Source organism: Lichenostomus cassidix, chromosome 1 (genome assembly GCF_008360975.1).
Source record: "Lichenostomus cassidix isolate B80296 chromosome 1, HeHo_3.0, whole genome shotgun sequence".
In the NCBI taxonomy this organism is placed as follows: domain Eukaryota; kingdom Metazoa; phylum Chordata; class Aves; order Passeriformes; family Meliphagidae; genus Lichenostomus; species Lichenostomus cassidix.
Genome location: NC_139479.1, coordinates 31,037,095 through 31,048,201, shown reverse-complemented (window position 1 = coordinate 31,048,201; position 11,107 = coordinate 31,037,095). Strand labels below are relative to the sequence as shown.

General features: G+C 44.4%; 1 protein-coding gene across 6 annotated transcripts in view; it reads left to right on the top strand.

Annotated features, from left to right (window-relative positions):
• Positions 1 to 2,017: 2,017 nt before the first annotated feature.
• UBE3A (ubiquitin protein ligase E3A) overlaps positions 2,018 to 11,107 on the top strand; it is a 54,689-nt gene continuing 45,599 nt past the window's right edge. For 3 of the 6 annotated variants that reach the window (XM_085055426.1, XM_085055443.1, XM_085055397.1), the window contains exons 1-2: positions 2,018 to 2,477; positions 6,238 to 6,327. The gene's annotated coding sequence lies outside the window, so the exon portion shown is untranslated. Of the gene's footprint in view, positions 2,478 to 6,219; positions 6,328 to 11,107 lie in introns of those variants that run through there. The other 3 variants (XM_085055434.1, XM_085055415.1, XM_085055406.1) reach the window with 2 other exon arrangements.

Genomic DNA, 11,107 nt, shown 5'->3' with positions numbered 1-11,107 from the left:
CCAAAAAATACATGTCTTCTTAAACACCTGTTTCCTAGCTCACAACTTGTCTTTAGTATCATATTTTTGAGAATTTGTGTTTATTGTTTTAACAGCTTATTCTAACATTTGAGAATTACTTATACTTTTCAAAACAAAACAAAACAAAAAAGCACACTCTCTGCCAGGATAGAAGCACCTCTATTTAATTGCCTTAATAAAGGGATAATACAGGAAAGAGTCAGATATTTTTTCTTTTTTTTTCTTTCTACTTACTCCTTCCACCCCTCTATACTTGTAGCTCCACACATATAAATCTTTAAAAAGTCAATATCCAAAAAAAGTAAAATTTTGCATGCATTGCCCTGTTTTAAAAATATTTGATCAACCCGCTTTTAACATTGACCTGCCAAAACACAACGTTTACTTGTGTTTTTAACATCACACAAAGACCATACTTGCATTGCATATGCCTGGGTGCAGGTATGGGAAGGAAAGAAATTACCAAGAGGCAATAGAAAAATCATTCATGGAGCAGAGGAGAGAGCCAGGTGTCATGCAGGGTGGCACAGGACCAGAGGGTTTCTTGCCCACCCTTAGGGCTGCATCCCAGGGTCCCACTCCCCGACCCTTCCAGCCCCACCAGCCAGCTCTGCCCTCTGTGCCCCCCAGGGTGCAGGCATTTGATGGTCTAAATTTACACTGCGGTGGCTCTCTGCCCACCGCTGCAGGCTGGGACAGGGAGGCTGTCCCCATGCTTTGCCACCAATGGGTCACCCAGCTCTCGGTCTCCCTGTCCTCTCCTCCCTTGTCTGCAGGGCTGGCCAGGCTTGGCACTGCCTGTCCTCTCATGCCTTGGCTGACACATGGCTCCAGCACGGGCTCCCCTCCAGAGGTCACCGGCCGCTCCCCTGCCAGCGCTCCCTCCTGCCGGCCAGCCGTGGCTCCGTGCCCAGATCAAACCCGATAAACCCCAGGCAGGCTGCCATGGGGCCCGCCGGACAGGCTGGACTCTGGTGGGACTCGCTGGGGACCTGCCAGTGGGCTCCGAGGTGGTGGCAGCCACTCTCCTTGCCCACAGCAGCGATGGCCCCTTGCTGTGTCACCAGTCCCTGGGCTGCCCGCCGGCCTGCACGGCTGAGTGTGCAGCTGGACACGTGTGTGTGCATGTGTGTGTGTGAAGGTCAGTACGTGTGTGCATGTGCACCCATGTGCCCATACACCTGCTGTGTGTCAGCGTGCATGCACATATATGTGCATGTGCAGAACACGTGTGTGCAGAACACGTATGCATGAGCATATGTGCATACAAGTGGGCTCACATGTCCTTGTACACGTGTCCTACACACATGTGCTGATGTGTATATCCACGGGTGTGTGCGTGCCTGTGGGCATGTGCACATGTGAGCCTGTCAATCCGCATGTGTACATGCGTGGGTGCAGATGCGTGCGGGTATATGTGTTTATGTGTGTACGTGTGTCTATGTGTGCATGTGCACGTGTATGTGTATGCGTATGTGTGTATATATATACGTGTGCACATGTGTGTGTGTATAGATGTGTGTATATTTCTGTGTGTGTATTTCTGTGTGTGTGTGTATGCACGTGTGCATATATATGTATATACAGGTTCTTGTATGGGTGTATGTATATACATGTATGTACATGTGTACGTGTATGCGTGTATGTACCTGTACATGTGTGTGCACGTGTATATGTGTGTGTATGTGTATACAGGTGCACGCACATGTATACATGTATCAGTACGTGTGTGTCTATGTGTACGCACACCCGTACCGCACACCCGTACCGCACACCCGTACCGCACTCCCCTCGCCCCACCCCCGGATCGCCCCTGGATCCTGCGCGAGCGCACGCGCTGTCCCCAGCCCCGCCCCGCGCCGCGCCGCGCGCCGGCCCGACCGCCGCCCCTTGCCCGCGGCCCCGCGCTGCCCTCTTCCAACATGGCGGGCCCCGCCTCGCGCGCCCGGCCGCGCAGGCGCCGTCTTGTCTCTCCTCTTCCGCCGGGCGCCGCCACCAGTGCACACGGCCGGAAGGCGCGGCCCGGCAGCTCTCTATGGTTGCCCGCGGTGGGTAGCGCGCCGCCGACGCCTCGCCTCGCCCCCGCCCGCGCTGCACGCCGGGACGCGGCCGGTCCTCCCTCCTTCTCTCCCTGCCTCCCTCCCGCGCGCCCCCCCGCGCGCCCCGAGCCTGCGCCGCGCGACATCCGCGTTGTCCCAAGATGGAGGCGCGGGGCTCGCGCTGAGCGCGGCCCGGCCGACACAGGAGCAGGAGGAGGAGACGCGCCCGCCCGGCCCGCCCGCCCGCCCGCCTCTTCTTCCCCGCCCCGCCAGGCCGCGGCTCCGGCGGCAGCAGCGGCGGCGGCGGCAGCGCCTCCTCCTCGCCCGCGGCCCGGCCCCGAGCGCGGCGCGGCCCCCGCATGAGCCCGGGCGGCGGCGGCGGCGGGAGCGCCCGGGAGCAGCAGCCGAGGTGCCCAGGTCGGTGTGGGCGCTGCGCAGGGCCGGGAGCGGGGATGGCGCCCGGCTCACGCTGGCCCTGAAGGGGAGGGAGGCGGCCCTTCCAGCTCCCCCGCGCCGGGGAGGGGAAGGCGGGCGGCGGCCGCGGGGTCCTCTCCTTGCTCGCCGTGAGACACATGGGTGCGGGCCGCCCCGGAAAGGCCGGGCGGGCGGGTGGCTCCGGGCTTCTCCCGCCCCCCGGCGAGACCGGGCTCGCTGGGCGACCTTGGGTGAACCCAGCCTACCCCTGCCTCAGTTTCCCGGTTCGGTGACTGCTCTTCGGGGCTGCTCTGGGGATGGGACGGCTCGGTGCAGTCGGCGGGGCGGGATGCCAGAATGGGAAGTACTGCGAGGGTCTCTTAACTAGTGAGTAAGGCCTGTTTGATAAAGTGGGTCTGTTCACTTGCTCGTGTTACCTTCTGTCCAGTCTGAAGAGTTGCATCTGAATGTGTGAGCAGGCCGCCTTGCTGATGGATGTGATCTGTCGCTCCTGACTGCAGGACTTTCTGGGCTTCAATCTTTAAGCAGACTTGCAGTATTTCTTTTAAGGGATGTTATAGTTCACTGTTGAGATGATGTGTTCTGGTCATTCAGAAGTTACTACTGCTTAAGAAGCAAAACATGTTCCACAATTCTTCTTTTAGTGACAAGAACCTGTAATTTGTAGACTTGGAGTTACTCCTTTTCTTTTTTTCTCCAGTTAAGGGAAATGCTTGTTTATGTTTCCTTCTGTGTAATGTGTCAGATGGTCTAATTCTGGGTCTAAGCGTGTATCCTACACATCACTTTAGGGGTGGTCCCTCTGTCTGTATGGAAACTTAACCTGCCTCTGTAGGAGTCTGCAGACCTGAGGCCCTGCGAGAAATCGGCTTGTCAAAGTGGTTTTACCATGCTTCTTGCGTGTCTAGCAAAAAAGTTCTCAGTGGAAAAGTGTACCCGATTTTAGCTTTGATTTCTTAACAAAGTAAGACTTGCGTGATTGTGTTGTCCGTTTATCTTTTATTTCTTTTTCTTTGTATTTTTTAGTGGCTGACTGGTTTGAAAAAGAGAGGTCTAAAAGATAAGATTAAGTTCCTGATTCATGTGAATAGCATCCAGTTAGAGATTCTCTGCTAAGGGAGAAGCCGTGCTCTGAGTTGTGTTGTGTTGTTAGACCCTTATGATGGAGGGGAGACAGGGGATAATGGGGAGAGGTGTACTGCTTGATAAGAATGAAAACTCCTGGAAAATGGGTTTTACAGTTCTCAGAAACTGCTTGGTTTAGATGTTGTCTCTGAATACGCCGTTCCCTTTCATTGTGGGAACAGTTGAAGGTACTTTTTAGAAATTTGAAAATATGGCAAAACTCACTTTAATGGAGTATGCTGAATTGAAAATACGAAATGTGTATTGCTAAATTGATATAGATGTGCGAGAAAACTATCACGTGTTCGTCTTTTAAAACAGATGCAGTTTGTAGTGCTTATGACTTGTCTTCCTAACAGTAACATTCTGTAAATTCTGTCAACAACAGAGAATCAGTGAGAGAAAATCTAGTCCACTACTTATGTTTACAGAGCTGATGCTTTTAATTGAAATTATTTCTGTACAATATTACAGATGCTTCATCTCTCTTTTCCAAATATCTTCCATTCCACTCTAAATGTTTGCTATTTAATGCAGAATCTTTCTTGCTGGAATTAATAAGTTAATTTTGTTTATCAGAGGTGTTTGCTGTTTCTCCTCACTGGAGTGTCCTGAGCATCTCCCAAGAATTTAGAAATAAAAGCATCAAACTAGATGGCAAAATAAATGATTGATTTATTTGGGTTTCTTTCAGGGTATGGTTCTGCGACTTTGTAAAAAAAGTCAGGCTTGAAAAAGCAGAAACTTTTTCACAGCATTGTGTTTCAAAGCCTAGATTTCTCAGTCCAAGTCCTCTTCTGAACTCTGAAGTTGTGTGGGTTTGATCCTTCTTTTAATGGCAAACAAGACTTTTGGTCTTTGCCTTTTATTAATTGCAGCTGCTGTTTAAAAACGTAGAAATGATGATTCTTTTGTGAATGGAACTGAATACTGTGTATATGTTGAATCCTTCTAGGGATGTTCTCAGCCTGTTAAGAGTCCCTGTTAGAGCACCTTGAAATTGTCCCCAGTTGTTTTGAGAGACTGCAGAAAATAAAACAGGTTCTTTTGCATAGCATTTAACTTCTCTTTTGAAAGTATAAAATGTCATATGCACCACAGTATAAAATCATGCTTGTTTCATTATGATTATATCCTTTGTTGACATATTCTTCACTAGTTCTCTGAATTCACAGGTTCTACTTAACCAGTTAAATAATGGGGGTGGAAATACCTTTGAGTTGGGTTTTAAGTCATAAACATGTTTAATTGTGAACATGTTTAAACATATAACATTTTCTGTAAAGAGTAATTAGTGTAGTACATGGTATGACACTTATCATGGAATTAATTTAGTGTTTATGTTTTTGTAAATATGCATAATCTTAATTTTTGCTCTGCAGGAAAGATTTTTTCCCCCCTCTGTTACTTTTAGTTTCAATTTATTTAGTGAATTTCCAGAGAGAATTCCTCTCTTTTTAAACGCAGAAAATATCTTTCTCCTTCCCCACACCAGTAAATTCATACACCTGAAGATGAAAGCCACTAGTTCTTAAAAATAGAACATGCAATTGAGGGAAAAGGGGACAGAATTCATAAAGTATGTAGGCATAGCTCTCATTTCCAGCATCAGTCTTCCTTTCTGGTACTGTGGGCCAAGTCCTCACTCTAATTAATGAATTGATATTGATTTTTAAACAAAGGAGGTATGTTTTACAATTTTTCTGAACTATCCAGTATATTTAAGGTAGCTATGAGTTTTATACAGAAGCAGTGTTAAAAGGTTTTCTGTCAATAATCAAATTCTAATTTGTACGTGGAAGGAGAGATTTGCTATTAGGATCTGTAATGAAAAAATTTAGAGTATGTTGTTTACTTTTTTAAAAAAAGTCTACTCCTTACTCCCCTCCCTGAAATTCCATGAGCTGTGCTAAATACTGATTCCCAGAGACAACAGCAGTGAGCAAAATCTCCTGTTTGAAGTGAATTTTGTCACCTTAAATACTTTGACCTTAACCTTTACTGCATTAACTTCTTGAGTTTACAGGCAGTGCCTGATGGCCTCATAAGGCTCTGTTGCCCATGAATAAAAGTTTGGAAAAAAGCTTGTTGGTAGGAATAGTAATGTGTGTAACATATCTGGTTGGTTAGCAGAAAGTCAGCAAATACAGTCTAAAGGTAACATTTTGCAAGGAAGCAACACTTCAGTAACTACACCAGCTGGTGACACATTTCTTCAGGAAAATAACCTCACAGGAGGAATATGAAAAAGAAAATCAAATAATGTAGAGGTCCAAGATTCAGGTTTGGCAATGTAACATCTGCCTAAATAGCACTTTAAATTGCTATTTTTGAATAGTTGCGACTTCCTGTGGTTAGGAGTGACAGAGCCTATTGACAAAATAACTAAGTGCAAAATTACATTATAAATTAAATATTATCGTAGTGTTCTGTCTAACAAATACTCTTATGAATGAATCCTTAAAGGAAGCATTAACTACTTCTTACTTACTTTAATAGGTTGAGCCTGCTTCCCTGTATTATGCAAAGTGCTGAATGGAGGAAGGGGGTGGAAGTCAGTCTTTACTGATACTCTTTCCGTTACTGTCCTGCATGGTTCTTTACCCATGTTTTACAGAGTGGTGAAGAATTAGGAGAAGCTGCAGTTGTTCAGCTGACTGGAACTAAATGGGTGGCTTCCTTCTGGACCCTCACTTCACTGTCTTAGGTAAGAGGGGTGATCTGCTTCTTTTTAGGCTACTTGTATTTTCTTAGAACAGAAATATATGTGTTTTAGGAGAAACTTCTAGTTAGCAAAGCAGAGCTTTGAATTCTATTTTTTTTTTAATCTGGTGACTTGAAAAGAGCATTCACAGTATCGTAGCTATCCCACTACTTTTCATCAAAAAGTGTGGCTGTTTGCATCCACTCAAATAACTTTAAAAACATGCTCTATGTGCTAACATAATTTAATTTAGAGAATCATGCTCATCTTACATTGTATGATAAAAGTGGGACTGTCACCCAGAGGTGGATTACAGTGATGGTGGATATAGGACAACTTTAACTGATGCACCACTTGCCTGCTTGATATGGAGTGCATTACTTTTTTTTTTTCCGTAGACCTGGAATAGTTTGGGTTGGAAGGGACCTTTAAATGTCATCTAGTCCAAATTCCCCTGCAATAAGCAGGTACATTTTCAAATAGATCAGGTTTCTCAGAGCCCTGTCCAGCTTGACTGTGTATGTTTCCAGGGATAGGGCATCTCCTACCCCTGGGCAGTCTGTTCGTGTTTCACCCACCCTCATTGTAAGAATTTTTTTCTTATGTCTAGTCTTAACCTACTGTCTTTTAGTTAAAAACCATTGCCTCTTCTCCTGTCATAGTAGGCCCTTGTAAAAAGTTTGTCCTCATCTTTCTTACGAGCTCTTCTTCCGTATTGAACAGCAGCAGTTAGTTCTCTCCAGATCCTTCTTTTCCCCAGGCTGAACAATGCCAGCTCTTTCAGCCTTTCTTCACAGGAGAGCTGCTCCAGCCTTCTGATCATTTTTGTGGCCCTCTTCTGGACTTGCTCCAACAGGTCCATGCCTGTTGTGTGCTGAGGACTCCAGTGCTGGATGCTGCACTCCAGGTGCCGTCTCAGAGGAGTAGAAGTGCAGACTGGTGTCCCTCAACCTGCTGGCTGTGCTGCTCTTGATGCAGCTGAGGATACGTTCTGGTCTGCAAGCGCACGTTGCTGGGACAAGGCTAGCCTTCCATCAACCAGGATCTCCAAGTCCTTCTGTAATTACCTTCTGCTGCCAATTCCCTCATCCCCCAGCCTGTATTGATAGCAGGGGTTGTCCTGACCCAGTTTCAGGACCTTGCACTTGGCATTGTTGAATGAGGGTCCCATGAGCCCACTTCTCAATCTTGTCCTGGTCCCTCTGGATGGCATTCCATTCTTCAGGCGTATCAGCCACACCACACAACTTGGTATCTTTTGCAGGTTTCCTGAGGGTGCATTTAGTCCCACTGTTGGTCACTGATGAAGACATTAAACAGTGCTGGTCTCAGTATGGACCCCTGAGGGACCCCTCTTGTCACTGATGTCCATCTGAACCTTCAGCCATTGACCACTACCCTCTGCATGCAGACATCCAACCAGTTCCTCATCCACCAAAGAGTCCATCCATTATCTGTCCAATTTAGGATGAAGGGTGTTGTGGAGGACCATGTCAAAGGCCTTACAGAAGTCCAGATAGATGACATCAGTAGCTGTTCCCTTGTCCACTGATGAAGTCACTCTGTCGTAGGAGGCCACTAGATAGGTCCAGAAGGACTTGCCCGTGGTGAAGCCGTGCTGGCTGTCTCAAATCTGCCTGTCCTCTATGTGCCTTCATGTTCAGTCTTCGTGTGACAAAGTGTCAAAGCTGTGATCTAAATAACAAAAGACAAAATTTAAGTATCATAAACTATAGAGTGGTTTGAAACCCACAGGAAATTTGATCTTGGTGGGCTGTGCATCAGTAGGATCCAGTAGGACTACAAGCAGAAAATTCTGGAACCTCTGTTTGGGTTTGGTGGTTGTTACATAATGATCTGGCAATTATTAGTCCACATAGTTTGCTTTTTATTCTGGTGCTGTGTGAGGACTGTGACAGGACTTGTGACCGAGCTAGAGTTCTAGGTGTGAAGGTAGTTCATCTCTCCTTCATAGAGAAGACCATGCTCTTTGCTTCCTTTAGCAAACTGCTTTTAGGACTTTTTAATACTTCCTTGATAATCGTTGCACCAAAGAAATCAATGAAATGAGGAGATCAGAGTGACAAACACCCTCTCCCTTGCCTTTAGGAGTTGTGTGCAGGGGAGGCACAAGAGCAATCTGTATCGTGTTGCCAAGCTTGCATGGCACTGAGAGATGTCAGGCTTGTCCAGACAGCCAGGCTCTGGCGCTACTTGTGTACTCCTGCTCTGGTATGCTCCCTGGGACCCAGGTTGGAGCAGCTGCAGTTCAGCATGCTCAGGCTGTTAGCAGGTGGTGGAGTGGTTCTTAAAGGAGCTGAACTTTTAAAATGGTACATAGGTCAAAATACTTCAAGAAAGGCTATCATGGTTATAGATGAGTTTTCCTTTTGCGTTATGGCTAATTGTGTGTTTGAGCTGACTAATGCTTAACATATTTTTATTTTACAATGTGGTATTTGCCATTTTCTTAAAAGGAGTCAAAAACTTATGCAAAGCTAGATAATACTGAAGAGGTCTATCACTACCTCAGAATTTCTGTTTCCAGTACAAATTTTCATCTTTCTTATTTTTATAGCCATATTCAGATAATGATTGCTTGTTATTTCATAATGAAATCTCATGTCCAAAGTCTTCGTGATGAATATTGTGGTTTGCTATGTGTATACACCCGGGTCTATTTTTAGAAAGTCCAAGGTATACTGGTGTACACTACACTGGCTGAGTAGCAACACCTAGTTGTGTTTCAGCTGGTGTAGCAAAACTTGCTTATTGTAGCCAATAGAAATACATACTTAAGAGTTCACACAACCTGCAAATCCCATTGGATTTCAAGGACAAGGGAGCTCCCAAGAGAGTGTATCACTTCTGTGAAACCCTGAAACTTCTTGGTTGCAAAGGCTGAGCCCTTTACATAGTAAGGTTGTGAAAAATACTCCCTTTTTTATGATTCCTATAACATGAATATCTTAGTGAAAGAAGGATGTTTGTGAATACATGGTTTTAATTAGGCTAACATGATTTTTGTTTACTCTTAAGAATGGCAGTTGGGGAAGAAAGTTATTCTTAATCAAACTTAAATATTTGAAATTGTGTTAGAAAATTTATAATACTAGGTGTTATTTCTTTAGGGTAGTGCTCTCAGAATTTTTTCTCCTATTCCTGTTGTGTTACAGTTATGGGATAAAACCAGACAAACATAACAACCCAAAACCACAAGTGGAAAATATAATTTAAGTACCTGATGGAGATGATTTCATGATATCTTTTATCAAGCCAGACATGAGAGTTGCAAAGTATTTTTTTGTAATTTATAATTAATTTCTTAAGTATTTTGTAATTCTGTATACTACAGTGTGGTTAATTTAGTGCTTTACTGTCTGTGTTAATATAATTCAGTGTGCATTGAATTCTCCTTTTCCTATTGAAAATGTATGACGTAAACAAGCAGTTTTTTTGGCTCTGGTCATATGATAGATCAAGATTTTTTAATGTTGAGAGGAAGCAATAATGTTGGCCAAGCTTTTAGTCATATTTGCCATTTGCATTTTTTTGAGGCAGATGTGGCTTAGTACTAATTAAGTATACTAAAGGTGAATGTTAAAGTACATTTGACTTCATGAAATAATTTTCATTCCTTTTAGACGAGCATTACAGAGCCTTATTTCATTTGGTGTTGGTCATGTAGCCTCTGAGCAGATGTAGACTTAGTAGTCTGCTGAACTCTGTTCTGCCTTAGTGATATCTGGTGGGGAGAGATTGAAGGAGAAGAACTGGAAGTCCAGGAACTTCAGTTTTGTGTTGCTGGCTTTGCTCTTCTGGTGCTTTGTGTTACACAAATCCCCTGTCTACATCTCCTCTGGTGTGGTCTTGTTTCCTCTATCAGTCGTACTGTCCTACACTACTCCATAGCTTCAGTTCTGTTAGGAGCCACTGTTTTCTTGTCTCTATTGCTGGGCAATTATCATAAGCTCCCTGGTAGACGTATTTGCGGTACTTTTTCATCCTATACTTGGTGCTCTCCCCTTGCCTTCTGCACACTGAAAATTTGTGCTTTTGTATCAGAGGAGAATGAGAGAATTTTATACAGATGGTGCTTCTCTATGTTTGTACAGGAACAAATGTATACATTGAAGTTTAATCTGTTAGTCCTGTGACACAAGGTGTGAAAATACGGGTTGCATTTGTCAGAATACTTTTAACTGAGTTTGTCTAATGGCACCACTGTGAATGAAGAATCATTCTTTAGTAGACTATAAGGTATTTCAGGTTTCTGTTGTTGATATGAAGTAAAAGTGCTACCTCCAAACAGGAAAATCATCAGTTACTGTTTCATGTTGTTCAGAGATTTTTCTTCCCCCCCGCCCCCCAACGATAGTAAAGTTTTATTGACACTGTTGCTTATCATTAGCATGTTAATCCTAACTGTAAAAAAGCTACATAATTATTAGAATTGTTCGTTGAAATAGCAGTCTTTTTTTCCCAAAACGTATAGGGTGGATGCCCTATAAAACTAATTTTTTTTAAATACAAAAATGTGCATTGCATGCACATTGTTAGTGCTTGGAGCTTTAATAGCAAGACTGGTCCAGGATCACCCCATTTCAGTTCCCTGATAAAGAATTAAGCCCTTACTGCTAGATAAATTCTTGCTGGTTTGCCATCTTTTAAGATAAACCTGAATGTACTAGTAAGGTAACCAGATCAGGGTTTCCTATGTGGGAACTCTGATCTGTAATAGAGATCCATCTAAATCAGTTGTGTTGGATTTGTTTGTTCTTAA